The sequence below is a fragment of the Esox lucius genome, chromosome 17, assembly GCF_011004845.1.
Source record: "Esox lucius isolate fEsoLuc1 chromosome 17, fEsoLuc1.pri, whole genome shotgun sequence".
In the NCBI taxonomy this organism is placed as follows: domain Eukaryota; kingdom Metazoa; phylum Chordata; class Actinopteri; order Esociformes; family Esocidae; genus Esox; species Esox lucius.
Window position 1 is genome coordinate 16,719,058 of NC_047585.1, and position 17,137 is coordinate 16,736,194.

The 17,137-nt window shown below is 43.7% G+C and overlaps 1 protein-coding gene across 12 annotated transcripts in view; it reads left to right on the forward strand.

The window, feature by feature from the left end:
* foxp1b (forkhead box P1b) overlaps window positions 1-17,137 on the forward strand; it is a 181,200-nt gene that overhangs the window by 56,381 nt on the left and 107,682 nt on the right. For 10 of the 12 annotated variants that reach the window (XM_029114146.2, XM_029114153.2, XM_029114148.2 and 7 more), the window contains one exon: window positions 14,445-14,511. The exons of 1 other annotated variant lie outside the window; for it this stretch is intronic. The gene's annotated coding sequence lies outside the window, so the exon portion shown is untranslated. Of the gene's footprint in view, window positions 1-9,594; window positions 9,743-14,444; window positions 14,512-17,137 lie in introns of all 12 variants that reach the window. One more of the 12 variants, XM_029114149.2, reaches the window with a different exon arrangement.

Sequence of the window (17,137 nt, forward strand, 5' to 3'; positions counted from 1 at the left end):
TAATATGAGGGGGTACTTCAGGGGTACTGAAAGCAGTGCAAAAACATTTTGGGAGTACAGTAACTGAAAAAGATTGGGAGACACTGATATAGGCCATCTGAACTATCCTATGGCTAAACATCATTTGGAAGCAAAACATGAAATGACAGTACTTTTGCCACCTTCTGGCATTGAGGTAATCTTGTTAGATTCCAGGGTGGTGATACATTTAAACACCTGAAGCAATGTGAGACATTTTGGATTTATACTCTTATAGGTACCACTTATCCAGATCTAAACAAGGATTTTCTCCTTTTCTATAGCTTTGTACAATTATTCTGAATTGTGTTAAATGTTATTTTATATAGATGGTGATTTTCTTCTAGTTTAACATTAATATAAAATAAGTACTGTTGGCTATTTTTGTAATGCTGGTCCCTAGTGGTTGAGAGGGACAAAGCCAACCAGTCATTTCGACAGGTTTTCATTGGCTATCTAAGTGTCACTCTTCCACTACGTTCCAAACACTCTGACTAAGGCTGTGGCCGAAACTCGTTAGTGTTTACCATGTTTTTAGCCCCTACAATAAAAGGTTTTTAATAGTACAAAAATCCCACGAGTGCCTTCATTTGGATCTTTTATACCATTTAGTACCCTTTTGTGGTTATCATTTTTCTTTAGCTTTTTTCGACACCCTATTTTCTGTCGTCCGTCGCTCAAACAAACCTCCTTCATTACACGGACAGTTAATAGACTGAACAGCGGTATGTCAGTGACGGCTGTGGTGTCCCACCTTCCCATCCCCCTGACTGTCCTTGGCAGCGACTCGGCCCTCTCGGTGGACCTGGTGGTCTACACGTAGAGTGGATTAGGAGCTCGCAGAGGCGGAGCTGCGATGACACGACAAGCAACAGATGTCCCACGGTCTGGAATCAACCGAGCCATCCGGCACCGAGCAGAGCATGCCGTCAGACGCGGGTCCTGTAAGCCCTGCCCTCCCTGGCTGTGGCAGACAGGCATGGCGTATACACTGCGGCGCCCAGCTTCCTGTTTCAGCTGACGGATGATAGGACGGGGCTGCTTGTCGCCTCCAAGATGCTCTGACATCTGAATCGTGGCCTAGAATGCTACTCTGAGAGCCTGTGCTCTACTCCCTCAAAAATTACTATACTGTATTACGGTCTCCCCCCCCCCCCCCCCCCCCGAGTTAGCTTTCCCAAGGTAGTTTTCATTTGGGGGTTGGGCAGGTGTCACCGATGGGGAAGAGCTTTCGGAGAGGATGAGACCCAAACACTAACACTTAGCCCATCCACCCGAGTTCATGCAAAACCACTTTGTCTGTTCGAGCGGCTGTTAGAGTGCAGCAAACGTTGGCGACCTGCGGGACGACGTTAATGATACACCACGCCATTTAATCCGTCCTGTCCTCTCTCGGACCCGTGCGCGAATCATGCCGGCTTGCACGCACTTCGTCACCAGAGACTGTCACCATTCTGGTGTTTACCACAACCCTGTGACGCTCTGTAATGGAGACGTTTTCCCCGCGGTGACCTGGGCTGCCTTTATAGGTATGTTTGTCAACCTCACTGGCGCTCCTCAACTTTCTGGCGTAGCGCGGGAGGATAGTATTCCATGATCATAATCAAATCCTACCCAATGCGCTAAATATAGTATTATCTTTGTTTCCGGTTCAGTTGAGTGGCATGAACGTGGGTGATACATGCATCTACCGGTTCTGCTGTGACACAGGCAATGCAGGGTGCAGCTGGGAACCGGGGGTATCGTTCTTTTAGGTAACCGAGATATTTCATGACTGTTATGTAAAATAAAAAGATATGTAAAAACACACATGCACACAAACAGCTCTGGATTCTAGCCGCTATCTGTGCCACCGTCCAACTCCATTTCACTCTTATGGAAATTCAAGTGGAATATCTAGATCTGAATTGTGCCATTTCAATATTCAAATGTTAACACAAAACAATTGAAAGCTGTGTGGCTCTAACTATTTGCATACGTCTCTGTTTGTTACTGTGTAACAGAGATTACTTGGCAAAGAAGGAGAGGGGGGCTCTGGTGAGTGGCACGCAAACATTTTGCAGGCAAATGAAATGACAGTGTTGATGTGTACGCGCTCCCATGCCGTAGACTTCATAGTTGTTCTGAGCATCAAACCCAAAGTATGTCATTTGGTATTCTGCCATGACACATGCCACTGTTCGAAAGTTTGGGGTTCACTTAGAAATGTCCTTGTTTTCCATGAAAACGCATGAAATGAATAGGACATATAACATATACACTCACCTAAAGGATTATTAGGAACACCATACTAATACTGTGTTTGACCCCCTTTCGCCTTCAGAACTGCCTTAAATCTACGTGGCATTGATTCAACAAGGTGCTGGAAGCATTCTTTAGAAGTGTTGGCCCATATTGATAGGATAGCATCTTGCAGTTGATGGAGATTTGTGGGATGCACATCCAGGGCACGAAGCTCCTGTTCCACCACATCCCAAAGATGCTCTATTGGGTTGAGATCTGGTGACTGTGGGGGCCATTTCAGTACAGTGAACTCATTGTCATGTTCAAGAAACCAATTTGAAATGATTCGAGCTTTGTGACATGGTGCATTATCCTGCTGGAAGTAAGGCAACATTCTTCCAGTCTTCAACGGTCCAATTCTGGTGAGCTCGTGCAAATTGTAGCCTCTTTTTCCTGTTAGTAGTAGAGATGAGTGGTACCCGGTGGGGTCTTCTGCTGTTGTAGCCCATCCACCTCAAGGTTGTGCGTGTTGTGGCTTCACAAATGCTTTGCTGCATACCTCGGTTGTAACGAGTGGTTATTTCAGTCAAAGTTGCTCTTCTATCAGCTTGAATCAGTCAGCCCATTCTCCTCTGACCTCTAGCATCAACAAGGCATTTTCGCCCACAGGACTGCTGCATACTGGATGTTTTTCCCTTTTCACACCATTTTTTGTAAACCCTAGAAATGGTTGTGAGTGAAAATCCCAGTAACTGAGCAGATTGTGAAATACTCAGAGCGGCCTGTCTGGCACCAACAACCATGCCACGCTCAAAATTGCTTAAATCACCTTTCTTTCCCATTCTGACATTCAGTTTGGAGTTCAGGAGATTTTCTTGACCAGGACCACACCCCTAAATGCATTGAAGCAACTGCCATGTGATTGGTTGATTAGATAATTGCATTAATGAGAAATTGAACAGGTGTTCCTAATAATCCTTTAGGTGAGTGTATATGAATAGGTAATGTGACTGAGAACCTGCTGACTGCTTCTTCCCTACATTGTTCTTGTGTAATTTGGAGCTGTGCTTTGGATCAGTGTCCTGTTGTAGGAGGAAAGTGGCTCTAATCAAGTGCCATCCACAGAGTATGTCATTGCGTTGCAAAATGGTGTGATAGCTTTCCTTCTTCAAGAACCCCTTTACCCTATACAATTCTTCCACTTTACCGCCACCAAAGCACCCCCAGACCATCACATTGCCTCCACCATGCTTGACAGGTGGCGTCTATCACTACTCCAGCATCTTCATTTGGTCTACATCTAATGTTCTTTGTGATCCAAACACCTCAACCTTAGATTTGTTTGTCCATAACACTTTTCCAATCTTCCTCTGTCCAGTGTGTGTGTTCTTTTACCCATCTTAATTTTTTTTTTTTTATTGGCCAGTCTGAGATTTGGCTTTTTCTTTGCAACTCTGCCTAGAAGGCCATAATCTCAAGGTCGCCTCTTCACTGATGACGTTGAGACCGGTGTTTTGCAGGTACTGTTTAAGGATTCTTCCAGTTGAGGACCTGTGAGGTGTCCATTTCTCAAACTAGACACTCTAATGTATTTGTCCTCTTGCTCAGTTGTGCACCGGGGCCTCCAACTCCTCTTAATATTTAGGTTAAAGCCAGTTTGCGCTGTTCTGTGAAGGGAGTAGTACACACCCATGTGCAGCCTTGTATCTTGAGTTTCTTGGCAATCTCTTATATGGAATAGCCTTTATTTCTCAGAACAATGTTTCTGGCCATTTTGTGCCTGCATTCGAACCCACAATTGCTAATTCTGCAGATACTCAACTATGACATTTCAAAGTGACCCCAAACTTTTGAACGGTAGTGTGCTTCAATGCATGCCTGAAAGGCCAAGTTTGTGAACCCCTAGATGTTTTGCCCAGGGGATCCAACATCCCTGAAAGGAAACTCAAACCCGAATGGACAGTTCTTTTGGAATACCCATCACTGTTGCTCTGTGGGTTCCAGCATAATAGATGCTATTGTGTCCTCACTGCAGATGTTTGTTTGAATACTCCGCTTGCTCTCACTCCTTCTTAGAAATATATGTTACACCCAACAAGTGTCCCTCTCTCCTCCTCCTCCTCCTCTTTTAGTGTGGGAATGAGCCTGGAGGTCAAGCGTTGGGAAGGACGGACGAAGAGACGGGTGGGCGTGGAAGTGTGTGTGCGTATGCATTTGTGTGTGTGTGTGGGGGGGGTGGTAGCAGTACCCAACCATTATTTGACAGGGTTTAACATGGTGAAAGATTGCCAGCGCGAGCTGTGACATCTGTAGCAAGTATCAACACGAACTGTAATTAAGTGGAATCAGCTATTTTTAATTCTATTTGCTACGTAATAACAGGGCAGTAATGAATCATTTAAGGGAAGGGGCTGCCATCGTACCCTTTTTCTCCTGCGTTTAAATTTAGCCAGTGTCACTGTCCAGCACTGTGATTAATTGGATTTCACTCTTGACTATACATCTCCATGAAATATCTCTTTCCATCTGTCATTAAACTTCACATGGAAATTGGTTCTATATTTCCAATCAGGTACTGCAGACATGCCGGGGAGGGGGACTAGATTAGTGAAGGAATGTGCTACCAGCATGTACTGCTAACCATGTAGAGGACTGTTAGATGTTGCTGTTCTTGTATCCATTGATTTAAGTGTGTTCGCATACCAAAATTACATTGAACAATTCTGTCTGATAATAGTATGTAGAGCTCCATTAATGTGTATGGTCAGTCTGAAGGATATGTTTTAGCTCGTTGCTGCTAGACCTGAGATCTGAGAGAGGCCTGGCCTAAACAGAGAAGACTGACCAGTCAGCCAGAGATTAGCTGGCCTGTCAAATGAAGATTAGGCCTTCATTTCTTCATCTAATCCCTGTAAATCTCTCACGGAAGAACTTTGGGAACACAGAGCTGTTACTGGAGCTCGGATTTACAGCCTGTCTCTCTCTGCATTTACACCTCGGTGAACAACACAAGCTGTTGTTTTCAATTGCTGTGGTCAATTCCAGAAATGTTTGCATTACAGATTTCAAACGGCAGTTTACTTTTGAAAAATATCCTGATGGTAATTAGGTGATTGATTATTTACTGTCTTGTAGTTTCCAGGGTAAACTTCTTGTGTAGCAGCTAGCAACACACAGTCTTTAAGAAAGCAAGTTAGACAGGGCTTTGATAGTAATTTATACTGAGTAAACTACCCAAAGGTTTTGTACTAGTGTAAGCTTTTCCAATTAAATATTACAACGTTAAGCTATTGGGATGTATCACTTCGGTTTCCCCTTGAACATTGCTGATCATTCTTTTTATTGAATTATTAATTTGTGTGTGTTGAATTATTGAATGAAGTTAATTTCTGATCAAATTAATATTAACACTCTCTGAAATATTCATGATGGATGTTAAAAACGATCACATTGCAGTCCCATTAGCATAATCACCAACAGACACAGGAAAAGGAAGTCACAAGTCAAGCGTACGGGTCTGACCGACCATGTGGCGATTTGTGCATTTGTTTCCTTTTGGTCTTCCTTCGCGGTCAGTTCATACAGAATAACCAGTGCAAGTTTAGTTGGCTGTCCGTGTGCTTCCTGTTCTGACCAGTGTCACGGAACGGTTTAGCTCAGGGCCCCAGGTGATGACAGGCGGGGGGGGCTTGAAGACTCTTCGTCTGCATGTGATCTGTCACATTTCGCATGTCTGCAGCTGATTTCAGATCAGTCAAAGGGCAAGAGGTGAAAGGTACAGAGATACACTGAGCCCTGTGTATGGGCTTCTTTCAACTCTCTGATTGACAGGTCGTGCCCCAATGAGAGGCATTGTTCACCGTTCTTTTGATAAACTCTTCTCATCACATCTCGTCTGACAGTCCAACTAGCTAAACTGAGAGGAGATTTGGTTGAGCAGAGCTGTTGTTGAAAACATTTTCTTTTTGGATTTTATCATATTTCCAAGTATGAGCAGTGAAATATGCTTCAACCAATAGCTCTGACTTTAATCCACTGTTTTTATTAATCAGTTTCGTCTTTGTTTAATAACACATTCAGAACATTTCTGATATATTCTTAGAGGTCTTTAGTTTGTACTTACAATTGCCCTATTGTGTAAATAAAATATGGAAATCTGAAAAAAAAAAAAACTTGAATGGATCCATAATGAAAAGCACCTTAAAATATGGTTACATTAATTATGTTTTAAATGTTAATGTCAGTTGAGAGCATAATAAAGAAGACATGAAAGACTCACTATTCAAAATCTGATAGCCAGGGAGAAGCAAATGATTTCAAATATTTGATATTTAAATTATTTTCAAATGAACAGAGACACGAGCCGAGCGAAGGCGAGTAGTTTCCCCTGGTGATACTCGGGGCGCCTTTGTTTCCTCCATGTGTCTCCGGCTCATTAATGTTCTGAGCATGTGAGGGAACCAGCAGCACTGTACTCCACACAACCCATGGCAGTGTGCTGTGTGAGACCCCGGGCCCCGACGCATGCATGCAGAACACACAGAAATCCCTCAGCCTTTTAAAGTCCACCGGCTCTTTCAGGAAGGGACGGCCGCCGAGCGGTCCTGTTTAAAATGACAATAGTCTAATTAACTCGACCTCTGTGTCACCGCTCAGAACGGCTGCTGGCCCACCACTTTCTGTCTGAAACCCTTTGTCTTCATGCCATCCAAAAATAAGATACGTTTTTTTTTTTCTCAAGGAAAACGCCTCCACCCCTTCGATGAGATTTGCTAATGGCAATTATTTTTTTATAAGCTAATTAAATCTAGGCAAAGTTTCTGTTTTTTTCCCCCCACTTTTTTGGAATTCTTGAGGGATTCATCATTTGGGGGATAGCACTACGAGGACCTTCGAGCATTGTTGGTCGTTTAAAATATTATATACAATTATAAAACGGTCTGTTTGTGCTCACCCTGATTTTATTTCAAACATGCTTAATTACACTCACTCTCCAGTGATCTCACTCCCGGAAGCCACAGAAGACAGTTCATCCCTGTGGTCCCCTCAACCTTTGGCCCTCAAGCTCTGTGGGCGCACAGACAGACACAGAGAAACAGACAGAGGGAGAGAGAGGGAGATGGAGGATTGAACCAATTCTATAGCAAAGTTGACATTTTTTAACTAGATAACAATTTCATCTTTCTTGTTCCACAATAGACACATTTGAAAGAGGGATTCAACACTGGCCCTACAGTCTATTGCTGTTATTTGATACTCTCATCTAAAGGAAGCGAGAGCGGGGGGAAAAAAACACAACAAAAAAAAAGCCGTAATGACCGAACTGGAAACGGCTTTCTGTGCTATAATCCTTCTGTTGGTGATTAAGGTCTATAGGGAGATAATTATGCTTTAGTCTTGAGTTAATGAAACGAAATCTTCTCGTCTTCTGAAAGGAAGGGCAGATCTTTTGTGCCGCTATCAGTAGACATCTCCCACCCTTGACAAGGCACATTGAGAATTGGTTTTGTTTTAAGGTTGGAGTCCCCTCCACCGCACCCCCAACCCCACCCCCGCCTGTCAGTCCGGGGCTGATTTGAAGGATCTCTCACTAAAGCCAGAGTCTCTCCCTCTCGCCGGCACTGCTGAATTCAGAGCGCTGTGTTTGGAGGCAGGTAGAAAAGGAAAACAACATTAAATGAAAACATCCCATGTCCTCTGGGGATGTGTGCCGAACGGACACGCAGAACCACCTGAGCGCGCGCTGGGCCAGACACGCTGAGGTAGATCACCTCCAACGCGACTACCAAGGAGCCGCAAATGACACCTATCCGTATCTATTAAAGCTGAATGAAACTCACAGGTTTTAATTTTGCTGCATACAGATGCCAACGACAACGCGGAGGCCACGTGTATAATTCGACACCTAACCACTTTAGAAATCTGTGAAAGAGAAAGCGCTCAGGATCAGTCGTGAAGCCCAGAGTTGCGGTCAGGGAGCGCATATTTAACTGTCCTTGTGGAAGTTCACATCTGGTGTGTGGCGCTGAGCTGGTCTACTGGACGGCCCGGGCCGTGCCTCCTCCCCCGACGGTGCTCTCACGTTTCATCATCTGCTCTCCAGCGCCGAGGCACTCCAGCGTGAGTTGGCCGCTCTGGATCCATCTGTTGTTATTATTTTCCACTGATAATTGGCTTGAACAATGGAATGCCTGTGTCCCCCTGCCTTTGAAACCCTAAACCCTGTTTATTTTCCAGAGGTCTCATTTCTTCCCTCCGAACCTCTCGCCTTCATTCTATCTCCCTCGTTCTTTTTCTCTCTCTGGCCTTCCTTCTATCTCCCTCTCTTTCTCACTCTCTCTCCCTCGCGCTCTCTCCCCAGTAGTCCCTCCTGAGCCCAGTGTCTGAACACCCCCCCCCCCACCCCAGGCTCAATTTCTACTTTTACCCCTTCTGCTTTTGAAAAAAAATGACAGGTTTGACTGGGCACATCAGTGTAGTCACTCAGCATCTAAAGCTGGGCTCCAGATTTTCTCGGGGGCTCGGCTCCCGTTCTCTTTGGTTCACTTGAGGTTTTTGGCAGATTCAGGCAGACACCACAGGAGCCTCGTACTGTCGTGAGTTTCTGCATTCACATCCCAAGAGAGGGGGACAGAGTGAGAGGGAGGGAACGAGAGAGGGAGACGCTCTGTAAGGGGCTGGATAACTGTGGCTGTTCTAAATCGCTATCAGTCCTTTCTCCCTGGTTATGGAGCCTCTTTTCCTATTCATCCAGCCGGTGTCCATCGTAGTGTGGGAGGGAGCCGAGACCAAAGCTCTGCGGTTTAATAGCAAGGCGATACTTTCACTGGGCATAATTGAAACAAATTTTCAAACTCCGAAAACTTTAATTATGTCTGATATGTGAAATTGTAATTCCACCACAGGTTTTCTTGGGTGAAGGGGGGTATAGGTTTTCTGGTAGATTATATAGTTTGTCATATATTGTCATGTGAGCAGCTGAAATCGATCTTTTCAAGTTTGAACATTTAGTGAGATTTTATAATTGATTTATTAAAATGTTCTGAAACACAGTGTGCAATGGGCACAGCACGGCCACTGTGTAACCGGACCACACTAAATCGCTGGACTTGATCCTGTGACCGTCCTGTTGTTTGGTCATTTGTCCTGGTTCTGAAGAAACCAGGACAGGTAGCAGGGCAGCGCCTGCTCCGCTCGCTCTGGGCTCTGCCAGTCCTTCATTTGCTGAGTGTTTGTGTTTATGCAAAGGGGCCTCTTCCTGCATATTTAATCTAGAGCAAGGCATTGGCTTTTGTTGTGTTTAGACCACATACCTCCTGTCCCTCTGAACGCTGCTGTCTGGGCTCTTTTCAGCTCTCTCACACTGTTCCAACCACTACTGCCACAGCGCTGACTGACATTTCTTCTGCCTGCGAAGGGGATTGTAGAAGTCTTGTTAGACCTCGGCGAATCTACATGAAGCTTTCGTTAGTGTAATGAAACCAAGGCTCCCTGTTAATGGGTAAGTCAGGAATGGATTTTAATGGGGCTTTCTTTTTTCCTCCCCCCCCTCCTTTTCCTCTGCCCTGTGTTCATGTGGGTGAGTGTGGGCTGTAGGTGTGCCGCACAGGGAGGTGAGCTTTAGCTTTCTGAATGGTTGGAGTTATTCTGTAGGTCGGGGGCTTAGCGCCGAAAGGCGGATGGTCTGGCGTAGAAGACGCCTGTGTTGTGCGTAGTTCCATAAACGGCACTTGCCTGCGCGCTTGCGCCGCTCTTGTTCTCTAGCCCAATAGGGACGAACTCTGCGGCGGTGAAGTTGCGGATGGGTTTCAGTTCCTCTCCTTTTCTCTCCCACTGTCTTTGTCCAGGGAAATCTGTTGGTTACTGATGTGAACGCCCTGCAGGTTTTGTGGTTGGTGAATGGAGAATACCGGGCAATGGAACCTGGGGAAGGTGGAAAGGGGATAGAGAAGGAATCTGCCCTAAAAATAGCATTGCATAATGTGGCTGTAGGTTAGTCCTTTATTGCTGTCTGTGTGCGTAGGGGTACTCTCCCTCATCCTCCCACTACCTCCCAGTCCTGGACAGAACTTCTTAAATGCAGGAGAAAGCAAATTACCAAGTTTTTATTTTTTGCTGTTTGCTTCATGGATCAGTCAATTTGGAGTTTGTGTAGAGCCAGAGTGAAGCAATTTGGGTATCCAGAGGAAGGGAATGCTCTCTTCAAAAAGCTCTGTTAACATTTAAATAGTGTAAAGAAATGCGCAGCCTTGTTTGTTTTGGGTTAGGAGTGAAATTCCACTTCCTTGGTTTTAAGGCAGCAAAGCTCTCTCTGTGTACTCTGGGTACTTTGTTCTTAGCTCAGCAAAACGTGAGGGTAGGTCCAAAGAATCTCTAGGATCAGACAGGCTGACATTCAGCAGGCTACACTGCTGCCTTTTCAGCTCACAGAGAATAAGGGGGAGGGGGGCTCCAAAAGGGTTTGAGAGAAGTTTGTTTTATTGGTCGGTTTTGAGCCTGTTTGCATGTTAGAAAGTGCTGTTGTTAACAGTCCCTGTGGGTGTGCCGTGTACAGTAATTCTGTCATCCCTGCCAGTCGTGTCGAGAAGAGAAAGAAATGTCAATTATAAAGCCCTTTTTACAAGATAGTTATGGAATCAGTCTCTCTTAATAAAGCTTGAAAGAAATGAATAAAATAATAACTGTTCCGTCAGCCCTTTGGTAAATCACATGCAAACTGCTGCATTTGTTTCAAAATGAGTCATGTCTAGATTTTCCTGTGTATCACACCACAGTGACATGGAAAATATTTGGCTCACACACCCTAAAAACAAACACGAATGTCCTGAATATAGATATCACGGACTCTGGCCTGCCTATCCTGTTGAACGCCCTCGCATTGTCCTTACTAAGCTCTTAATGTTCATACCAACGCTACATTTTGGTTTCATTTAATGGCATCTCGTTTGTGGGATGATAAATGGTCAGACCTATGAAGAATTCTGCTGCTGCCGTCACTAAGTGATGGAAACCATGCTGGCCAGGCTTAAGGGACAGTGAGGGGAAACCGCCGTGTCCTATTGACAGACATCATCGAGTTGGGCATTCATTAATATGGTAATGACGTGTGAAAGTTCATTAGCGACCCGCCACACAAGTAGCCACCGATATCGTATTAAGTATGCTCCGAGTAATTAATGGAATAACTTTACTTTGTGGTAAATATTCATGGCCTCTTCTTTTCTCTCAGAATGGTGTGACGAGAGTAGGGAGCCGGTCCATTAGAAGAGCTGAAGGGCCGTCCGAGTGGATGTGCTGCCTTTTATTGGGATTGGGTGCGTTTCACTGGAGAGGTATTAATTCATATTTTCAACATGGGATCCTGCAACAAAACCAGGGGCGTTGGTAACATAACAGTACCCAGAACGTGAGAGCATATCACAGAGCGTACTGTCAGGCGGTGACCTCCTCATGCAAAGGGGTTCCACTTCACCGTTCTGCACGCACGCACGCACGCGCGCGCACACACTGGAATTAGTCTTTGTTCACTTTCAAAAACATACATTCATACCACTCGAACAGTCCTAACCAAGAATAATATATTCAGATGAGACTGAATATTGTATACTTTAGTATGCACCACAGTCAAGAACATTAATGTACATGCAGTGGAACATAAAGATTATGAACATTTCACTTGTCGGTGAAAAAGTAGAAAGTGCTTTTTTTGTTTATTAACCTTTATTTAACTGGGGAAATCCCTCGGAGGCAGTCTCTTTTACAATGGAGACCTGGTCAAAAGCGGCGGAAATCAATGCAACATTACAAGATTTGGGACATAGAAGAGGGTTGGTCATGCTGGAGGTAGTTTACGACAGTGGTTCTGAACCCTCTCCTGGGGACCCCTGGCCGTTCCAGGCATTAGATGTATTAGAGATCTAGTGCAGCTGAATCAACTTGTCAACTCATTATCCAGCCCTTGACTGGTTCATTCAGTTGAACTGGCTCACAACTGCACAGTTGTTAGATGACTAGAAGTCTGTAGAAGGGCTTTGAGAACCACTGGTCTATGGACCTAACAGCCATTGTACATTTTTAACAAAAAATGAATAAATGGGAAGAGTGTTGTTTTTTTTTTTGTTTGTTGTAAGTCCATATGACCATTTGAATGACATCAAACCAAAAACAGATTGATTTATGGCTTCTTTATTTAACCATGACATTAGGCTCCTATTACTTCAATTGAATATTGGCTAGCAGTGGCTGATGTTACCTGCGGTATGTAATGGCTGTTTAAAGCAAACTGAACTCTGGATGGTTTCTTCTGGCCCCTATTGTCTTTATCAGACTTGTGAGGTTGTAAAGTGGTGACATTGTCCTTTAACACAATGTACTGTAGGAACAGCATTTACAGATGCTTCTGTATCATCTCAGTCTTTGTATCTCTGTCTGTCTATACAACCGATGTGACGGAGGACTCCCATGAATAGCATTTTCCCTCCCCACATGACCCGCCTAGCTATCTGTTCAACACTTTTGCAGCCAGTATCGTAAGACGCTTCTCGACTATCTTTTGTCTTCGAAAATTGTAACATTTTGATTCATGTTTTTTAACCGGGCCCTCTCACTGAGCGAGCACATAACCTACCTGGGTGGGTAATAAGCTCAACCAGGAGTTATTCTCTTTCCTCAGATCTCCGTGTGGGAGTGTGTGATGGGTTCCGCAACCCCAACAGGGCAGATCGGCGTGCGTTTGTTTATCATCACCCCGAGTTCCCCGCACCCCGCCGCTCTAAACGCCACTATTACAGCCACGTGCAGTTTTAAATTGACACAATTATCTACTCAGGTATTACAAGATGTGCACTATATTGTGGTGAAAGAATAGCTCAGACACAGCTGCTATTATAGTTCTGTTGTTTCTTTTCCCCTCCGATACACATTTTCCATCATTAAAGTGATTGAACATTTATCTAAATGGTTGTTATGCATTGGGTAAACTCATTTAGTTCCCAGGGACTTTTCAGGTGATAGGGATTAATGATGTTTAGTAGTTTGAAACAGAAAATATCTGTCATTTGTCACTACTTGTTATTGATTCACGATGTAATTGACATGTTAATTGAAGTGTAATGAATCAGGATAATAGGGGGCCTGTGTGCCAACAGTCCATTTTTCCGGATTTTCGACCCTCGTCGAGTTCAAAGTGAGTTTAATGTTGACTAGTGTTTTCAACAAGGGTATTTAACAGATAATTAATGTCGTGACTGGGCCGGGCTCAGGCTCATATGTTTTATCTATGCACAGGCTGCTTTAGATAAACACATTAGACCTGCAGAAATGCCTGACCACAGCTTTGACTGCCAAATGTAAACTGCACAAAAGAACAATGTGAGATACTTGCGATTTTTTTTCATATTTGGTTATACTTTAATACTTTCATTCAAATTGTTCTGAGATATTAGCCTTTTCAGTTTGCCATTAAAATGCCATTTTATCTTGTTTATTTTTTTCGGGGATGGGGGTGATTCCTCAGTTTCAAGTGCACTGCAAAAGCATAGTGGCTAGCATGTGCCTGAATCTTCTACACTTCCAGTATGAGTCAGGCCTATGCACTCTGCCATTTCTTTGATGGCAGCATCTGGTGCAAGGAACACTAAAACGTTTTGTCTTGCAAATAAAGTGTGTATTTTTACTTAACTGTTTCATTGTTCCTTTTATCGCTGTCCATGGCTCCAGGATAGTGGAGGTCTGTACTTATCCACCAAATGAATATGTAGCCATGCGGTAGACATGGTTGTTTGACAGTAGGACTTGTTGCTGCGTATGAGTTGTAGCCTTCTGTCTGGTGCTGACAGTTACGCAGAGGACTTAGATCTTCAACCACTATAACAAGGTCCTCTCCTGTACCAATATACTGTATATGACACCATTACTAGGAAAGATAAACAAATGGGCAGTGTATTTGAAAAAAATGACTTCTTCCTGGTAATTGCCCTGGAACAAATGTGTAACACTTATTTATTTGTGTGATTTTGATCAATTCTGATCATTAGCTACAGAAACAGTTGAGTGGCCTTGTACTGCAGGCAGTGTTAAGAAATCGATTTTGTAAATTTTTCTTTCAGCTATTCTGTCGTGTTGATTGCTGATGACAAAACGCTGTAGTTAGTGGCAGTGATTATTCAATGACATCCTCTAATTCCTGTGTCCTCTGTCTGCAGGGCAAGGAGGCTGAAGTCACTACTCTGGAACTGAAGATTGCTTTAAACAAGCAAGTCCTTGTAGAAGGTAAACACACAATTATTCACCAGACTCTAATCTCAGTGCGAGGGTGCATGTTGTATTGAGTTGGCTTAATAAATAACCAGCTGTAGTCTTGTTGCCTTGTTCGTATGCTTGCCGAAATGAAAAAATCCCTCTCAAGGTTCACTGTCCGGCACGTCCGACATTTACACGATGATGGGACCGTCCCATTACGTCCCTGCTGGGAGTCAGTGTATGATCTGATGATTTATCTTACCCAGTGGTTTGTTCTGCAAGCGCAAGTCAGGGTCTGTAGTGAGTAGTCCACCTCGCCCTGCATAGATACCTCGGCCTGCAGATTTACTCAGATGTTTATGGACTGCTCAGGGGGCATTTTACGCATGTGATGTTAGAATGGAGGTTATTCGGTCCCCTCACAACACTGTCCCTCAGTTGTGGTCAGTATACCGTATTTCATTGTTTTTAAGGAGAAGGATTACAATAGCACTTTGTTAATTGTCTGATTATTTGGCTTTGCAACCTTGTCCATCTTGGAAGGCTCAGCAATTTTCTTTCCTTTCACGGATCTCTTGGTGAGTCCGTGGTGTGTGTTCTTGACACCCTGGTTCACATCTCACCGGGCCAGGGAACTGGAATGTTAGCGGGCAGGCTGGAGTCATCCGCTGAGGTGGAGGTGTAAACACACCGGGAGCTCTGGGCTTCAGAGGAGCACCATGTTTGTGATCTGTCTCTCAGTCTTTTCCATCCCAGATCACAGTTAAAGAGTAGGGCAGCTACCCTTACAAACCCTTTACACCTATAGACCCGTTTATTATTTATTTAACATTTTAGTCATTTGGCAGACGTTCATATCCGGATGATTAACAGTTCTTAAGGACTGTCTTGCTTCAGGAGGTAACAACAGATATGTTTCACTCTGTCGGCTTGGGGATTTGATCTTGCCACCTCTTGGTTACTGGGTTTATTCTCTAATCCTTACCATGATCCTATAGTGGGATGTGTGATGTTGTAGAGAAATGTTGCTTACGGTCTGTCTGTAATTGTGGGAATTGAGACAGCCAATTTGTTTGAAAGAGTGCAAACAGTGTTACGTATTAAGCCATACCTTTATTTTGTATCTGTGTGGGATGAGGTATTTGCGCATATTTTCAATGCGTCATCCCACACCCAGGATGAATGAATTATTTCTCCACCACGCTGTGGTGTCCTGCCTGCTCTGTCACCACAGCGTGCCAAACCATATACTCCTCTCTGATCAAATTCAGCCAATCACCTCACTTTTTGAAAAACATAGAAGGAAGAAGAGGGAAAATAACTTGCAGGTATTATTCTTGACTGTATTCTCTGCATAGTCTCCGTAACGGCACAGCTGCTTTCCCCAGATGTAAGATAAGGCCTGAAATCTTTGAAATGGTTGTGTAATTAATGTTAATGTGCCAAAATCAGCGTCATTATTGACACAACTTTCGAATGTGATTTTGATTGCATCGTTAATGCAGAAATCCCTGTGGCAGCTTATAGGATTAACATGCTTCAGTCTTTAAAGCCGTTTTGAAGTCCAATGGAGTTGAAAATGGAAGACGCTCTTGTTATTTTGGAATGCAAAGCGGTATGATTATGTGTGTGTATGCGCGTGTGTGTGTGTGTGTGTGTGTGTGTGTGTGTCTGTATGTATGGTAAAGCTGTCTTGTACAGTATATGCTGCCTTTGTAGCACATCTTGAGTTTTTAGCCGTTCCTGTGCCACTCAAATGCATGGCTTATTTGGTGTTAAATTATCATCTTGTCATCTAGCAAGCATGACAAATTTTTGACAAGCGTTGTGCTTTATTATAAAACAATGTGTGTTGTGACTAGTTCAGAAAGGCTCACGCGGGTAAAATTGAGCATAACGTTTTTAGGCACATTGTTTTGTGTTCGTGCTGTAAAGAGCTGGTCAGTCTTTTTCATAATAAATCTTGTTCTGCAGGCTGATCTGCTCCAAAGATCAAAACAATGGGATTGGTTGAGTCATTGATCAGGGCAAACTGTATGTCTCACCTTTGATCTCACCACTTGTTGAAAATGGTAAGGTTAAGGTTAAGAGTAGAGGGTTAGGGTTTAGGATAGGGACAAACCATAACCCTGGTAAAATATCCTCTCTGAGCAGGCTGACCATTTGAAATGGAAGCTCATAACATCATTTTATTAAAAAAGGATAACCTGCCATAAAAGGGTCCGTGCTGGAAACAAGTGCTTGAAAGGTTTTTGTTTGGTGTAGAGCTCAAAATGCGATTAACGACATCAAAACAATTAACTGTGATAAACACAGCATTAACGCATTAACTTTTATAGCCCTAATTCATTATGAATTAAAGCAGCCAGACAAAGGTGGATTTCAGTAAAGTCTGCCTTACTCACTTGAAATACTGCACTCGTCATCTTAGCTGGATGTCATATCGTGTGACCAAAACCTCCTTGAGAAAAGTTTCTAAATGTATTTCAGACATCTTGATTTAGCTTTGATTCCTTCAGACCACTTTGAGGAAATGTTTCTGTTACCTTATAATGTATGTTAGTCAACCGACAAAGGCCCATTGCAAGAATTTCTCCCTCAGAGGAGCTGTTTATGATACTGTTACATGCCTTTTAAATGGACTTGTTTCCATTTG